The sequence below is a fragment of the Lissotriton vulgaris genome, chromosome 12 (assembly GCF_964263255.1).
Source record: "Lissotriton vulgaris chromosome 12, aLisVul1.2, whole genome shotgun sequence".
NCBI classification, from domain to species: Eukaryota; Metazoa; Chordata; class Amphibia; order Caudata; family Salamandridae; genus Lissotriton; species Lissotriton vulgaris.
In genome coordinates this window covers 196425533-196442835 of record NC_141700.1, presented here as the reverse complement: position 1 = coordinate 196442835, position 17303 = coordinate 196425533, and positions in this window count along the sequence as shown.

Genomic DNA, 17303 nt, shown 5'->3' with positions numbered 1-17303 from the left:
AGAGACTGTGGAATGGGTTCAATATACAATAATAACTTGCATTACAACATGCAAGACATCTACAGAGGAGATGGTGTGCACTTCTCAGATGAGGGGAATAGAATATTCCTCCTGAATTTAAGACTGTGCATTGGAACCTACTTGTAGGTACCTAAATCAACCACAGAACCCAAAAGCTTTTTTCAGAGCTACCCTACCTCTGATCATTCAAAACGTTTATCTTTTTCTAACTTTTTTCACTATTTTTCACCAAAGTACGCTTCCCGGTACGCGCATCGGTGCGCGTACCGGGCGCTTCCCCCGTGGGAAATTCAAGATTTTTTATTTTTTTTTGCCTTTATGAGCCTCCTAAGCCCCCCTCAGAAAACCTAGAGGGTCAGGAAGTGTCTACCGTGCCCCCTTCTACCCATTCCGAGCATTGTTTGTCCTCCATCTTGTGTCTCGATTCTACCGAAACACAAAATGGAGGACTCCCGTAACGCTGCAGGTGCGCGTACCGGAGCGCTCACCGGTAAGCGCTCCATAAAAAAGGTTGTAAAGTAATTTACAGAAAAACCACTGGAGACACTTTCATCAAATATAGAATAGGCCCTACTACATAGCAGTCCCTACCATTTGCCCAAATTTGGTGGAATTCCATTGAGACATTTAGGCTACAGGCCTGACTAAATGTCCTGAGGTAAATTACATGACCAAAACACATATGAGTGTGAGAATTTACAACCAATTAAAAAGTTTCTTTCATTTTCTACGATTATTTCCTGACATTTGATTTGTTATGTACATGAATAAATAAAAAAAAAGAGAAGGAAACACAGCCATTTTGACTACTGCTTCCTGAAGTACATTTGAAAAGAAATAAAACTGACAACTTCAACTGCTTTCTCAAAGGTAAGTTGTTATTTTGGAAAGTGAAGTATGTTGTGCACTTTAAGTTAATTTGGGAAAAATATTCTGTTAGTTATATACTATCCCTCTGTAAGATTGAGATAGGCTTCTTTGTTATAGTTATGGATTGAGTTAGGCTTCCCTTGTATTATTATAAATTTACTTAGGCTTCATCACATACTCTTTGTTATATTTCAAATTCCAGCCTGATACCATACACTGCCCAAAGATAACTTCACTGTTAAAAAATCCAAACTACATGTCTAAACTTAAACTAAACAGTGCCCTATCTCTACTGATATAATTATTTTTTATGCAATTTACAGCAACAAAATGGAAGGAGAAAAGAATATTTCTTTTGAAATTGTTTTGGACAACAACCATGATGGAAAAAAATGCTGAAAATGATAACATTGACTAAATGGATGAGTCTCTAGACCTTGAATTACTTGAGTGTGTGAAATCAATGGAAACACAGAATGTAAATGAAGAGATTCCAGACAACATTTTATTAGAAGTTTTATTAAATTATGAAAAAGAAACAGAAGAATACATTTATATTTAATAATCAAAAATTGTTCAAGCCATTATTCATTTTTATATATAATTCATCAAGTAGATCAAAAATGTTTAAAATATAAAGTGAGACTTATAGTATACTGTGCAACTTTATTGTGTCACATAGAAAGTTTGCTCATAGTTACTTCCTTTCTCCCACTATATTATCTCCAATGTGTATTTAACATCTCTTTATCATCTCCTGCCTCCATGTTGTTTCTGCTTTCCTGACAGACTATGTTATGAATTCCATATACCACAATAACTTCTGTAACAACATGCAAGATATCTACAAAGGAAACAGTGTATATTAAATATAGACTCTGCATTGATACCTACATGTTGGTACTTAAATAAAAAATAAAAAAACAACAAAAAGAACAATTAATAAACATACAATTTTTAAAAGTGATTCTTTTTTCCCCATAGTACGCTCTCAGGAGCGCTCCCAGGAGCGCTCCCCGGTGCGCATACCGGGCGCTCCCCCGCGAAAATCGAAAAAAAAAAAATTGAGACCCCGCGGGGCACTTTAATGGCCCCCACATCAAACCTAGGGGGTCAGGGTGGGTCTACCTTGCCCCCTTATGGTAAATTCCCCCCTTTGTTTTTGCCACCTCTTGTGTCTCGATTTTACTGAGACACAAGATGGCGGCCGCTCCGGACTGTTTAGAATGTTTACAGACACCCGAGAGCCAATCAGCTTTCTGCGCGTAAGTCGCGTGGCGCGCCCGGTGCGAGTACCGGAGCGCGCCTATAGATATATATATTTTTTTGAACCTAAATTACTCAAAATCCACTGGAGCACATATCTTTAGACATAGCAAAGGCACATCGGGCTACCAGTCCCTACAATTTTGCCAAGTTTGGTGGAAATCCATTCAGCCGTTCGGGCTAAAAGTGAAATCGACCGCCCTATGGAAATTAACATGGGGAAAACGCGTTTTGGGACCCCCCTTTTATCTCAGCTCCCGCTTTGAGGAAAATTGAATTTTTATGGTCAAGTATGTCCCCTATCGTGTACCCCAACGTTCAATGTATGGGCATGACCTCCATGCATTTCTCCTCAATGGCCGAAAATGAAGACGCATTTGCATTTGCGTCCAACGTTAACATGTCATCTACCAAGTCCTTCATGAAAGCAACATTAATTTGGTTCTTAGACCCATGTTGCCAACGTCTTTACATGGTGCACTTTTAAATAACACGAAGCACACGTTTTCCACGTTTTTCTGGCTCAGTCGAGCCAGGCCCTTAATTGAGGCTCCGAGTCTCTTCTGTCTCTGAAGCTGCAGTTTAGGTATGCATCCCTGACCTCTGCCTTACTTCCTGCCCAGCAAAGCGGTGCCCGGCTCGGCCTGGCCTGCCTGCCAAGACAGTATTTTGCCTACAGTTATCTGCTCAGCCCCCACCAAAACACATTCCAGTCTAGTGAAATAGGTAAACATGTTTCCGGCTGCAGAGCAAAGGGCCTTGCCTTCCTGTCTCCTTGCAAGTGATTTACAGCACCCGTTACCATGGTAGGCCCATGGCCCCCACACATTGCATCAAGACACGTATGCACCCACTAGCATTCAGTATTGAACGGCCTCTGCCCGAGAGACCTTTTACTTCAGATAATACATCCTCCAAACATGAGATACCAGATATGCTATAGGTGCAGGTCGTTCTGACATCCCAGACACCAAGACTCTTCTACTAGAGCTAAAGTCAAGTCTTCCAGCTCTCCCCAGTTACAAGTCATACCCAGTTGCGCACGCACTCAGGGTAAAGGTTTCTGCTGACCCTGCAGAATCTTTCTATACATCCACCCACCTATGACACTTCTGTGACGTTTCCAGTACACACCTCCGTGTACGTCCCTGTGCACGCCTGTTTCCATGCCCATGTGTTCTTATCTTTTCTCTTTTCACTTGTTACGCCTACTGTATTCATTTCAACTGTACAGTTTTACTATATATAATGTGTGATGTTAATAAAATGTTGAATATCCCTTCCTGAACCTTAGCGGTGATGGAACTCGATGTCCAGCTTCTCGAGATGCTTAATTAAAACCTGTATGACTCAGATACCACGGACTCTGCCTCTCATTTTATTAAGCTATCCTTATTGTCATTTAATGTATAGAAAAATAGTCCCGGTAATTTTATTTACCACATAATCTGGCGCCCGAACAGGAACCCCTCCCCTTCATTACGCGCCGGCGATGTACCGCAGGCCCCTGACCCCTTCTACAGCCGTGACGGACCCCTTTCTGTGCACACCTGCGGGTTTTCCTGCTAACTCCCTCAGGCCCACGGAGGAGACGGAGACTGCGGTCCGGCATCCAGACGAGGCGGTGAGGAATGCGGAGAGTCCCGACCAGAGCCCAAGCCGAGAGAGCAAGGTCCGAGGTATCCGGAGGCCCACCTGTTCCGAAGCGCATGCGTAGTGCGTAGTAGCAGCCAGACGCCGTAGCAGTCCAGTCCAGTATCAAGTTTCCGAGGCCTTCAGTTTTGCTTCCCGGTGAGTACCGTTGTTGGGAACGCATCTAGACGGGTTCATTAATTTGTGCCCGGTCAAGACGGGTCTGGGTACTTAGACCCGGTCCAGACGTGTCCACTTAGGTGGATACGGTATGACGTGTCTCTTTATGGGACCGGTATGTCTGTACTGTTTTAGCAGTGTATCTAGTGATCCAGTATTATAGTATTGTTTCTCGAGATTTTCAGAACCGTGTTTTTCTATGTACCAGGTAGTATCAGTCTGAAATGTTTTAATGTGTTTTATGTTGTGGTATGAATGATTGTTTGCGTTTCTTTACTGTGTTCATTGTGTTCACGTTCAATTTCAAATATGCCGCTGTTTTCGAAATTACGTCAGATAGGAACTAGGAAAGGGATACTCGAAGAAGCAGTTCCCGTCCCGCCTAGGGACACTCCCGGACATTTTATGTACCATAAACATGGCTTAGATGCCATACTGTACTTAGACTTATGGGTTGATTATACAAAGGATCTGGAAGAGAAATATAGATGGCCTGTTTCAGGGACATGGGATGCCGAATGCATCATGAGAGTAGAGGAAGCACTATGGAAAAAGAAAGCCAGACAATCCCAGAAAGATGCTATAGAATTGTGGCGTAAAGAAGCGCATAGAAGAACAGAGAAAGAAATTAGGAAAGCAGAGAAAAGCAGAGAAGAATCAGAAAAAGCCCAAGAAAGGGAACTACTAGAAGAAGGTGAACGAGTTAGAACAGAACAATTAGACCGACAAAGAAATGCCCTTATTCAAGGCATGTATCCTCTTCTCGCCGAGGGCTTACCCAAGGCGACCCCGGAAGTACCCAGTAATTTACCGCCACCACTGGTTCCAACTAAACTCCGTCATAAACAGACCGCAGCTGATATTTTCCTTTCATCTTACTTAGATGACACTGTCCCAGATTATACAAACAGAACCCCAAATATTAATCCTCACATCCCTGTTCAAGACACGATTCCCCCCACTGTTTCTCCTGCCACTGGTCCTGGCAATCCTTTTACTCCACCTGCAACCCAGGGCCAACCGACATTACCTACACCTACTTTTCCAGCTACATTACCACCTGCGACAGCACAGCCAGTATTAGTTGACGATCACACTTCCGAAGGGGCAGTAGGAGGTCTCCCTATCACCCCGCCTCAAGTAAAACAAACCACACTCAGAGAAGCAGCATTACAGCGCACACCGAAAGTAACTACATACGCAGCCCTTAAACAGTACCTTACTGATTGCAGATATGACCCAATACCAGGCGAAGACCAGATGATATTATATTCAATACGTATACGACGTGTTACAAACTATTTGACTATTTTACCTTACATGAAGGAACATCTAGACAACATATATCATTTTATTAGAACAGGAGAGAGACCAGAAAGTATTCACGAGGCCATGACACACAGGAAGGTGGAGATTCAAAATATGATCTTACAGTTTTTGATAAATTGTTTGATAAGGGAACAAGACCAGCCAGGTAAAAGCAAAGACGAGATGAAAGTTCCGATAAAATGGAGTTATAACATAGCTGATGGTAAACTTAGTAAACAAGGTTGTATAGAATCCATGTACAGAAAGATTCGTAAAGAAATTCTTGACATACACGCAAGGGAAAAAGCAGCAAGAGAAGCAGAGAAAGCGGATGATGAAGTCTCAGAAGACGAAGATATAGAAACTGCGAGCGCAGATAGAATAGCGTATGTAGGTAGGGCGAACCCTTTTGACAGACCCATACGCCCAGAATGCAAGAAACATTTTCTTTCTCCCATACCAGAACAATGTTCTCTTGAACATCTATTCCAAGCCACCGATAAAGTATTGAAACAACGAATAGGTTACAGTGAACTTAGTACCATGCATGAACAAGAACTGGCCCGGTCAGCAGTCCAATGGGCTGGCAATACTAGTGTATATAAAGATGACTCAGTAGCGCAAACGTTTTTGAATCTATCCCCAGACGAACAGCGATTAGCTGGTATGTACATGATCCAACACCTCATTACATTGTATGAAAGTCAGCATTCTGATCCAGGTCCCCTATATAATGTATTGGAAGAGTTACTCCTAAAGAGATGGAGAGGCCTAGGTACCGATTTAATTAATGTCATTCTAGAACAGCGACACAAGTACAGAACTTTCCTGACTCCACATTTTGTTCCCGTTCCACCCCCAGTAAGGAAGACATTTTACATAGACAGACAGAATCCCTTACGAGAAGTTCATCCCGTCCGGAAGACAGACGGTACACTTGAACGAGTGTTTGTTTACACCCCCTTAACGAAAATTGAATTATTGGAAATGAAAAAATTAGTACCGTGCCATGATAAAGATCCAGCAGGGTTTCACCGCGAATTAAAAGACGGGGGAGTATAAGTATCCTTATATACTTAAAATGTTAAAGGTACTGTTGCCAGCAGGCATTTACGAAAAACTGAAAGAAAAAGAATGGGAGGTGGGAGAGAAAAAGATTGATTGGGCAGAATTAAAAAAACGAAGAAAATACACGAATCCCTGGTACTGGTCTTGGGGACAAAGCTAAAGGATTACCAGAATTATTAGTACAGGTCTTGCCGAGGTTACAGACAACTAAAAAGGAAGACTGGGATGCAATCTCAGCCTGCAAACAGAAACAAGACGAAGACACTAGTGATTTTTACTCCAGATTCGAGAAATGTTTCATTATTAATAGCGGCCTGAAAACAAGTAGTGAATCATACCCACATCTTTTTGTGACCAAATTAGTAGAGAATTCCTTATCACAGGTTAAAAATAGAGTACTGAAAGTCGAGAGTACATGGCAAGCTAATACCCCTTCCCAAATGTTACAAATGTTACAGTATCACCAGAACAGGATCAGAGAAGAACACGAACATGAACAGAGACGTATTAAAGATACGAAAATGAAAGTACTAGTTGCCCAGTCCGTCCCAGCGGACAGTCAGAGGAGGGGTACGACACAGACTAGTCATACTGCAGCTCCTGTTAAAGGGAATTGCAACTATTGTAAACAGCCAGGTCACTATATAAATGAATCTGCCGTCCTGAAACACAATATAGCTACAGGCAGGACGTAAGAAAGACTGCGTCCACCTAGACAAGAACAAGTTCCCCAAAATATTCCGCAGAACACGCGATCTCCTCAGAACACACAACAGACAGTAGCGGTACCCCAACCCATTGCTGCCACGCAACATGTTACACAGCAAATGTACCAGTATGCTCAGTCAGATTATCCTGATTATCAGCAGTACTCATGAAACAGCCTAGAGAGGGAGGTTGGCTTGCCCCTTATCGAGGTTCCTGTAGATCAAGAGGGTCCCTATGTACATAGTCAAGTATTAGGGAAAGACAGAAAATTTTTGATTGACACAGGGGCGAGCAGAACTACCATCAGTCATGACGAGGTTCCAGGGGCACCCCTCTCAGGCTCACAGAATGTTTCCCTGGGATTTTCAGGAAAGCCTATTGTTAACGAAGTGTCAAAGCCAGTTTCCCTAGAAGTTGGTCCATTGTCTCGTACTACAGACTTGTTACTTACGAAATCATGTCCAGAAAACTTGCTTGGTATTAAAACATTGAAAGCACTGGGAGCAGTGATTTGTTGTTCTCCGGAAGGAGTGAGATTGTTTTTACGTGATTTTAAAGGCCATTATGTGTTAAGAGATTTTGACCCACGATTACAGAATGTACCACAGCACTTATGGGCACAAGGTCCAACGGATGTAGGTTGCATGCATATTACACCATATCATGTTACTCTCAAACAAGGAGTTGTACTACCCCGAATTCGACAATACAAGTTACCGCCTGAGGCTGTAGTGGCCTTACTGAAAATTATTGACGAGCTCATTGTTCAAGGAGTGGTTGTAGAAACTGACTCCAATGTATGTAATTCTCCAATTATCCTGATTCTTAAACGAACTGACCCGAATGCACCACCGGTCTACAGACTGGTGATCGACCTTCGAGAATTAAATAAATGCATCATACCCCAGCACCCAGTGGTCCCAGACATCTCTTCTCTATTGACTGCCATTGATTCCGAAGCAGCGTTCTTTACTGTAATCGATCTCAAGAACGCCTTCTTTAGTGTCTCCATTCATCCGGAAAGCCAGTACCTTTTCGGATTCTGTTTAGATGGCCGAAGCTTCAAATTTGCACGTGCTCCTCAAGGATTCACAGAAAGCCCTAGTATTTACAGTCAAGCACTGAAACGACAACTAGACAGTATTCACATGCCTACTGACACTGCTCTGCTCCAGTATGTTGATGATCTATTGATCACAGCACGAACAGAACGAAGATTGCGAACGTGCATCACTGACAGTCTTGTATTTTCTGGCCGAAAAGGGGCATAAAGTGTCCCCTTCGAAGCTACAATTCTGTGCCCAGCAAGTGGTTTACCTTGGACACTTGCTGTCCAAGAGGGGTAGACAGTTGACACCAGACCGCATTCAGTTAATTGCACATCTTCCACAGCCCAAGACACAAAAGGAAGTACGGGCCTTCATTGGCCTCACTTCTTACTGTAGACAATGGATTTCCCAGTATGCATATCTAGCCAAACCACTCATACAGTTGACAACACAGGAGGCAGCGGCTTCGATTGTCCTCCCTTGGACTCAGGAACATACACTTGCTTTTGATGAACTGAAGAAAGCTCTATGTCAAGCTCCAGTTTTAGCGACACCATGTTACAGCAAACCTTTTACACTTTTTGTCACTGAACGCGATGGCACAGCATTATCTGTTCTCACACAAGATCAAGCAGGAAAACACAAGCCATGTGCTTATTTTTCTAGTACATTGGATCCGGTAGCCCAGGCTCTGCCTGCGTGCCTAAAATCAGTTGCAGCAACAGCTCTAGCTATCAGACAAAGCGATTCCATAGTATTAGGACATCCTCTGACAGTACAGGTTCCACACTCCGTGGAAGTTCTCCTAAACAGGACACAGACTCAACACTTGACCATAGCACGATTGACAGAATATGAACTGACATTGTTTCAGCCAAACATAGAGATCAGACGTTGCAACATACTGAACCCTGCTACATTGTTACCCGTAATTACAGCAGATCCCGTACCACATGACTGTGTGGACGTCATTAATACCGTAACAAAGCCAAGACAAGACTTGACAGACATTGCATTACCCGACCCAGACCTGACACTTTATGTGGATGGTTCATGTATGAGAACAAGTACAGGAGAGTTAGTGGCCGCATATGCAGTGACCACTGAAACTGAAGTCATAGAAACACATCGTATTGACACACTGTCTGCTCAAGCAGCAGAGCTCATTGCTCTGACCCAAGCCTGCATACGAGCCAAGAACATGAAAGTAAACATATACACGGATTCACAGTACGCATTCGGAGTCGTACACGACTTCGGCGTTCTCTGGCAAGAGAGAGGTTTTCTGACCTCCCACGGTGCCAAGATACAGCATGGTCCCCTCATTCAAGCTCTGTTAGAAGCAATACATTTGCCTTCAGCCATTGCCATCATGAAGTGTAAAGCACATACTAAAGTCACTGACACCATTTCCCAGGGTAACGACCTGGCAGATCGAACAGCTAAGCTTACAGCCCAGACTCATACAGACATATCGACTGACACGACAAAGACTGAAGTAACCCCACTGACACATTGTATGACAGTCAGGGATCCCACACAAGATGTACTCGACATACAGTCACATGCCACTCCAGATGAAATCAAGAAATGGACTGAACAAGGAGGGGTCCAGACAGATCAGGGATGGATGACGAAGGGAAAAGCCACATGGTTTCTCCCCGACTCAATGGTTCAAGTTATCATTAATACAGCACATAGTCCAGCGCACTTAGGAGAGAAAGCCATGTTAGACAGCATTCAGAATATATGGTTCAACAAGCATTTACGTGCAGCAGCAAAACAGAAAGTACGTACCTGTATGATCTGTTGTCAGTTCAATACTGGCAAAGGCATTCCTGTGGAACAAGGTGGATTTCATCCTCCTGACCATCCTTTTGAAGTTCTCCAGATGGATTATATCCAGATGGACAGATGTCGTGGATTTAAGTATGTCCTCGTAGTAGTATGTGCCCTTTCCAGATGGACAGAAGCTTACCCAGTCCCAGATTACACTGCCGTGACCACTGCCAAACAGTTGGTTCGTGAATTTTTCCCGCGATATGGTTTGCCCCGTGTCGTGTATTCAGATAATGGACAGCCATTCTCGTCCGAACTCATGAAACAGGTATCACTCCTGTTAGGATACCAGTGGAAATTCCACTGTGTACGACATCCCGAAGCAGCTGGTCTCGTTGAGAGACATAATCAGACTCTGAAAACCAGGTTAGCGAAGGTCTGTGCAGAAAAAGGTGTAGATTGGATGGTAGCCCTGCAGGTTGCCCTCTTTTACATGCGTATGGTAGCCCATTCCAGAACCGGATTGTCTCCCTATGAGATTGTTTTCGGTCGTCCCCCAAATATGTGGGGTACGCCTATGCCTCGTAAGATTACAGATGTTGACAGTAATATGCTGACAGATTACCTGGCTTCCTTGATGTCTGCACTACTCTCTTGTCGTTCACAGATCGCGGCTGCCTTCCCGGACAATACCCAGGTGAAACCGCATGAAATTGTTCCAGGAGACCTGGTATTGGTCCGCAACTTTGACCGCTCAAGCCCTCTGGAGCCCAGGTGGAAGGAACCGAAACTGGTGTTGATGACCACGAGGACCGCTGTGAAGATTGAAGGAAGAAAAGGGTGGCTCCACTCCAGCCACATCAAACGATTTCATGGACTGTGTCCAAAGACATTTCCCAAGGACTGCCCCGATACAGACTCTAAACTCCCCCTGTTAGAAAAAACTCCGCAACAGGAGTACAAAACAAAGTTGAGGTCTAGTAAGTCAGACAGCGTTTAATTGTTTAAGTCACCCTCGGGTGAAGCGGTTAGACAGGTTTTCTGGCATGTATAAGATAGACCCAAATAGTGAGAGATATAGACAGAAAGTCAAGAAAATGAAATACTGTAAAAATCTGCGTAGCAGATGCATCATCACATAGCTTTTTATGTTTTTTCTGAGTATTATGATCATATGTATAAGCTGGACATTACATGTTCTCTTTCCTCCTCATGGTTCACCTGTACATACTTCTTTCAATGACACGGTAGAGCACACTTTCCGTGACCTGCCGCCCCACGAACTATCCTATCGTCTAGCACTGCGCAACAACACTTTTATCCGTATGTTACACCATTCTCACCAGACCAGCAATGTCACAAATTGCTGGGTATGTGGCCGACTCCCTCCCTATCAGAAATACAAGGGAGCTCTGCCCCTCTTTCCTTACCCGTTTACACATAATGGTTTGTGCGGAGCATGGTTTACTTTAATGTCCTCATTAGACAGTGAGTCCAAAGTTTCCCAAGGCAATTGGATGTGGGGAAACTTGAATACAGTTATGAATAAAGCATGTTTCCCAGACAAGGAAGATTTTCCCCAAAGGACAGGAACCGATCTAGAAAATGAAGTGTATGGATTAGGGAATTTTACACTTAACCTCATGATTCTGAACGTTCAGTCCGAGACTAATTCGGACTTGCCATCTATTACAGTTTTACCAGTGAAAGGTGAATTATGCGTCAGAAAGAATGGTTCAGTACACCTAGGACACAGTGATTGTAATACTGTGGTTGAATTCAGTGATAAAGGAAAGTCTACTTTCAAAGCTTCCCGCCATTCCTATTTTATTTGTGGTCAGACAGCTTATGTACGTCTGCCATTAGATTGGGATGGAACGTGTTACATTGCGTTCCTACTGCCACCTGTTTTTCTAGCCCCACCTGATTATCATCGAAATTCACGTCTTGTGCATGTAAGACATAGAAGGGAGATCAAGACCCCGATTGTCGATCAGACTGAAACAACATGGGAGCAATATACAGATTTCAATAAAGGATTCTTTTTCTTTGTAGGTCCTGTCCAAAACAGTAAACTGATACGCAAATTAACCAGAACTTTGGAAGCAGTAGTGAATGAGACTACTTCTGCTTTGGGTAACCTGACCGAAGAGCAGTCTGCTATGAGACTTGTCATTCTTCAAAATCGCCTTGTCCTTGACGTCATCCTGGCCAATAGGGGCCGGGCTTGTAGAGTGATCGGATCTAGTTGTTGTATTTTCATTCCTAATAACGCACCGTCCGTATATAAAGCAATCACAAGGCTTCATGAGATAGCTCACCTGATACATCAGAATCCAGGCATCTGGACTTGGTCCGGTTGGCTCTGGAGGGTGATATCCGCCTGGGGATGGAAAGTACTGTCGTTCCTAGGACTAGTATTCCTTATAGTATTCAGTTGTTGTCTCTGTCTACAATGTGGGCCAGCGATTTGCGGCTTGTGCGCCACAGCTTGTATTCCCCGTCCAAGTTCACGTTCCCGTTCCCGAATGAAGAAAGACGAGCAAATGATGTTATACGAACAGATAGATGGTCTCATGAAAATAGATATATCCTGAAGGGAACGTAGGGGACAAGGAGGGAATGAGGAAAATTTAATTTTTACGGCCAAGTATGTCCCCTATCTTGCACCCCAACGTTCAATGTATGTGCATGACCTCCATGCATTTCTCCTCCATGGCCGAAAATGAAGACGCATTTGCATTTGCGTCCAACGTTAACATGTCATCCACCAAGTCCTTCATGAAAGCAACATTAATTTGGTTCTTAGACCCATGTTGCCAACGTCTTTACATGGTGCACTTTTAAATAACGCGAAGCACACGTTTTCCACGTTTTTCTGGCTCAGTCGAGCCAGGCCCTTAATTGAGGCTCCGAGTCTCTTCTGTCTCTGAAGCTGCAGTTTAGGTATGCATCCCTGACCTCTGCCTTACTTCCTGCCCAGCAAAGCGGTGCCCGGCTCAGCCTGGCCTGCCTGCCAAGACAGTATTTTGCCTACAGTTATCTGCTCAGCCCCTTCGAAAACACATTCCAGTCTAGTGAAATAGGTAAACATGTTTCCGGCTGCAGAACAAAGGGCCTTGCCTTCCTGTCTCCTTGCAAGTGATTTACAGCACCCGTTACCATGGTAGGCCCATGGCCCCCGCGCATTGCATCAAGACACGTATGCACCCACTAGCATTCAGTATTGAACGGCCTATGCCCGAGAGACCTTTTACTTCAGATAATACATCCTCCAAACATGAGATACCAGATATGCTATAGGTGCAGGTCGTTCTGACATCCCAGACACCAAGACTCTTCTACTAGAGCTAAAGTCAAGTCTTCCAGCTCTCCCCAGTTACACGTCATACCCAGTTGCGCACGCACTCAGGGTAAAGGTTTCTGCTGACCCTGCAGAATCTTTCTATACATCCACCCACCTATGACACTTCTGTGACGTTTCCAGTACACACCTCCGTGTACGTCCCTGTGCACGCCTGTTTCCACGCCCATGTGTTCTTATCTTTTCTCTTTTCAATTGTTACGCCTACTGTATTCATTTCAACTGTACAGTTTTACTATATATAATGTGTGATGTTGATAAAATGTTGAATATCCCTTCCTGAACCTTAGCGGTGATGGAACTCGATGTCCAGCTTCTCGAGATGCTTAATTAAAACCCGTATGACTCAGATACCACGGACTCTGCCTCTCATTTTATTAAGCTATCCTTATTGTCATTTAATGTATAGAAAAATAGTCCCGGTAATTTTATTTACCACATCTTGACGAATCCCCCCCAAACTTTCAGGGAAGGTCCGGAACGCTGCGAGGCCATTTTGAGGAAATTTTCAGGCAGATTTGTCAATCGGCGCCAAAGTTATTCCAAATAGAATTTTGAGATTTAACATTGAAAAAAATCCTAACTATAACTACCTACTTGCGACCGCCAGTAGGTAATATATATATATATATATTCACTGAAAAAAACATAGGTTATAGACCATATATAGTTAGGAATTTGCATTTACAAAACCATGAAAATTCACTAAAAAAAACATTGGTTATAGACCATATATAGTTAGGGATTAGCATTTACAAAACCTTAATTTACTCGCACAAAACCATAGAAATTCGCATATATAGTTAGTTGCAATAACTATATATCGCGCACCCGCAATCCACTGCTGATGATGTCACATATTACATCATTCATGACATGGTCAGTGACATCACTGATGACATCACTGATAACATCTCAAATGACATCACTGATGACATCTCAAATGACATTCGCGTCCGCGTACCGGGACGCGCCTCTACGGCGAAAAATCGCAATTTTTTTTTTTTTTGCCCCGCGGACCACTTTAATATCCCCCTCATCAATCCTAGGGGGTCAGGAGGGGTCTACCTTGCCCCCTTTCCTTCATTTCCCCCTTCGTTTTTCACCACCTCTTGTCTCTCGATCCTACCGAGAGACAAGATGGCGGCTGCTCCAGACTGTTTACAATGTTGACAGCCAATCAGCTTCTCCTCAGACTCCCGTTACGCTGCCGGTTAGCTGCCCGATAAGCTGCCCGGTTCACGTACCGATTTGCGCCTCTACGACAAAAAATCGCATTTTTTTTTTTTGGGCCCTGCGGGGCACTTTAATATCCCCCTTATCAATCCTAGGGGGTCAGAAGAGGTCTACCTTGCCCCCTTTCCTTCATTTCCCCCTTCGTTTTGGCCTCCTCTTGTCTCTCGATCCTACCGAGAGACAAGATGGCGGCCGCTCCGGACTGTTTAGAATGTTGACAGACACCGGAGAGCCAATCAGCTTCGCTTCGCAAAGCTCCGTTACGCGAAAAGTACGCGTACTGGTACGCTATCGGGTACGCTGTCACAGATATATCTGTTTTTTTAAACGTTAATTTCTCAAAATCCACTGGAGCACATATATTGAGACCCAGCAAAGGCACATTGGGCTAACAGTCCCTACAATTTTGCCAACTTTTTTCTCGGCCCCCCCTTGACGGAACCCCCCCGAATTTTCAGGGGCTGCTCAGAAACAAAATGTGCCATTTTCCTGAAAAATTCAGCCGATTCCGTCCACAAACGCCAGTTATTAGACATAGAATTTTCAAAAGTTCCATAGAGAAAAAATCCTAACTATATATACCTACTGGCTATCGCCAGTAGGTAATATATATATATATATATATATATAGTTAGGACCTAGTTTCCGCAACATTCTATTTGGAATGACTTTAGCGCCGGTCGACGAATCTTCGCGAAATTCTCCAACAAAATTGCCTGCTCCGCTCCGCTACTTCCCTGAATGTTTGGGGGTGATTCGTGAAGCGGGGGCTGAGAAAAAAGGGGAGTCCCAAAACGTGTTTTCCCTATGCAATTTTCCATAGGACCTTTAGCCTGGGCTACAGACCGAACTGCTGAACGGAATTACACCAAATTTGGAAAAAAGGTAGAGTTCGGTTCGTAGATTACGCTTTTTGTTAAATGGTGTAAAGTATCCCAGTCACTATGTGGGAAGCGCCTCTCGAAGCAGAAAAACCATAAAGCCTCGAGAGTCTTCCCCTTCTGCCCCTTCTAGGATCCCTAGTACCCATAGGTTATTCTGGCGAGACCTATTCTTCAGATCTTTCACTCTAGATGATTGAACCATGATCTGTGAGTCATGCTAAATGATAACAGTGCTGTTGGAATCAACCACCTTTTGGAGAGCTGACTCAGTGGCTTCAACAGCTACGTCTCGACTGGACAATGCCCATAAATCTTGAGATCTTTCAGAGAACCACCTGGTTTTAAGATGGGCAGCCTTCAAGGCCAGTGAATCCTTCCAATAGTCCTTTCTGTGCTACAGAAGGAGATTTTAGATGGCACCAAGGGTAGGAGCTTCCTGTGCTGAGGACCCAGCTTGACAACCTGAGAAGGAAGATGTATCGCTATCAGAGACCTGGGTCACAGGCAAAGATGACTCCATTTATAATGCACCCGAGGGGGAAACCGATTCATATTGGTAAGCTTTGTCCCTTCTGGGTCCCATAACAGATCTTCCTCCTCCGGCAGATAAACTCAATCTATTAAACCCTGGTCCAAAGCTGCTGCAACCAATTCCTCAGCTTCGACACCCTGCCGGCAGCCATGCTGAGCTGAGATAACCGAACCGGCAGAGTCCAGGGACGTCCTGCTCAGGGAGTCAGAACCAGTGCCACCAACATTCATTGCCTGAATTGACTGGACAACTTTGTCCAGACCCTCCTCCCAGTTGATATCAGATAAATCCAAAAAAGAAAAGAACGCCTCTTGGCCGTGAGGACATGTCAGAGCTGGGTCAGTGCTTTTTGATCACAGTTGAGGTAACAAGGTCTGATGAGTTATTAGAGGGCCTATTTTGGCAAGAGAGCTCATAGAATAAGGGTGTAACTCAGACTGTTCTGGTTGTGGTAGTAATAATGATGAAGAGTCATTCGAACCCTGACTGCCGTATATGAATTCGGTTTGGTCGGAAAGGGAGGCATTTAGGACAGGTTTGTTACCCAGCTCGGTCGTCCCTATGTCGGAGGAGATAGATGAGCTAGTGGTCAAAAAGGAGTCCATTGTACATTGTAAGCACAGAGTTGTGGTGATATTGTAAGGTGCCTTATGGGAGGATACATCTTGGGTGTTATCAGCTGGGTTGTCGTCCACTGTACCCTAGGTGAAAGGATCAGAAGCCAGAGGGCAAATAGTGACTTTTTTACCTCTTAATCCACTGCGGGTGTTCATGCTTTAAACAGTCTGTTTACCAGGAAGTACTTGCTTTCTCTCCACCTTTGAAGTATTATTGGGTTTCCGTAGGATATCAGTTCGTTTGACCCTCCTGCTTCTCACCTCCATGAGGGCCATCCTTATTTGGATTCTAAACACAAAACTGGCACAGAAAAATACTGCTGGAGCAGAGTATCCCTCAGCAGAGTCTAGATTGGATGTGTGCCACCCAGGGGATCCAATAAATGTCTGCAAAAAGTTATCCATCAAAGAGACTTGCATAAAACTGAGTTGAGGTGGGTTGAATTTAACAGGTAATAGTAAGGAGTCCAGTATGGCAACAGTATTGCAGCCTTGGCGAGCAGACAACCTCTTTCCCCACTTGGGGTAAGAAAAACTTTTGAAAGAGAGCCAAAACCTGGCTCCCCTCTGCCACCCAGTCCAGCACTCTGTATGTGTTTAGAGAAAGCCATGCTGTGTTTTAGATTTTACTGGTCATCATATCATTCCTTTCTCAGATATGGATATACTGTTTCCTTTGAGAAGTTGGCCACATCGTTTTGTTCACAATTTTTATCTCCAGTGTAGATAAGTGTTTGCAGTCCGGACATTTTTTTAAAGTGAGTATGAAAAAAGTATAAGGGTTTTTAT